This window comes from Schistocerca cancellata, chromosome 3 (genome assembly GCF_023864275.1).
Source record: "Schistocerca cancellata isolate TAMUIC-IGC-003103 chromosome 3, iqSchCanc2.1, whole genome shotgun sequence".
Lineage (NCBI taxonomy): Eukaryota > Metazoa > Arthropoda > Insecta > Orthoptera > Acrididae > Schistocerca > Schistocerca cancellata.
Genome location: NC_064628.1, coordinates 939,655,666 through 939,657,115, shown reverse-complemented (window position 1 = coordinate 939,657,115; position 1,450 = coordinate 939,655,666). Strand labels below are relative to the sequence as shown.

General features: G+C 41.0%; 1 non-coding gene across 1 annotated transcript; it reads right to left on the bottom strand.

The window, feature by feature from the left end:
- Positions 1–269: 269 nt before the first annotated feature.
- Trnat-ugu (transfer RNA threonine (anticodon UGU)) lies at positions 270–344 on the bottom strand. The gene has a single exon. It is a non-coding gene; the product is annotated as a tRNA-Thr (tRNA).
- Between the last annotated feature and the right edge of the window lie 1,106 nt (positions 345–1,450).

Sequence of the window (1,450 nt, the reverse complement as noted above, 5' to 3'; positions counted from 1 at the left end):
AATTTGCTGTAACCTCAGAGAAATCTTTATCTATTATGTTCTTTATATTATTTAAAAAAAGCATTAACAACAGTATACCAATAAGATTGTAACAATGAGAAATCTCTGCTATTAGATTCAGAAGCATCCGACCCACCTTACATTTCAAGGCGGTGGCTTACTCTGTACTGTTAATGAAAAAAATAAATAAGTTCCTTTTGTCTTCCAATACATTTTTGGCGATTCGGTGTATGTGAGAAGACTTATCAACGGGGACAGTTGAAAATGTGTGCCCCGACCGGGACTCGAACCCGGGATCTCCTGCTTACATGCCAGACGCTCTATCCATCTGAGCCACCGAGGGCACAGAGGATAGTGCGACTGCAGGGAAAGTTATACATGGCGTCTCAGGCGCAATTTCCCTCTGCTTCAGCAGACATTTACATTGTGGAGCTGGAGTCACGACAAACAAATAGTGCTCATGAGGTCTTTTTCTTTTGCCTTACAAACAAAATTGTTTTTATAAAACAGAAAAACAGCGAAAGTCGCAAATTTCAGTTTTATTTACTTGATGTCTAGTTTCGGGTCGGGAATCACTTTCATATAATCCAGATCGTCAAAACGACATTCCCCAAAATATAACAACGATGTCCAGATAACAAACACGTACGTGTAACAAAGTGCAAACGAGCAGTTACAGAGCATACAAATAACTCATCTGTATGCTCTGTAACTGCTCATTTGCACTTTGTTATGCGTACGTGTTTGTATCTTGACATGGCAGTTATATTTTAGGAAACATAGTTTTGACTATCTTGGTGTTTTTAAAATGGTTCCCGACCCGAAACTAGTCATCGAGTAAAAAAAAAAGTGAAATTTGCAGCTCTCGCCGTTTTTTTCGTTGTACTGATTAACACAAGTTGCTGCCTTGCAATTACTCCAGCATGCTTGGAGTTTCGTAAAGTTATTTAAAAAGTAAAATGTTTCGTGCTCATTCGACAGAGTGGTCCCAAATTAGCCCTTCGCTATATTTGTTTCACAGATGTACAGCAAAACAGGAAGGATAAACAGCAACCCAGCAGCAACTCGAACAGTGCCGCGTGCTTGGCGGCAACAGAGCGGGCCAGGAGAGTGCCGCCGCTTCTCGAGTTATCGTTATTCTGCGAGTTTTACTGTCCTAGTTAATACATACAGAAAATAGGAATATCGCATTAAACAAATCTGGGACCGATCTATGCAATGGTCATATAAGATTCCCCTTTAAAAATCCTTTCCCTCTGCACTGGGTGTCGCATGAAAGATGTACGAGCACTGTGTGTTTGGACTGACTCCAGCTACACGATGCAAAAACGAAATTGCAAATATCTACATCTACATTTATACTCCGCAAGCCACCCAACGGTGTGTGGCGGAAGCACCAGAGAAAATACTTCAGACGACTCTTGGGATAGAGACACCCTGTATGTTGGTT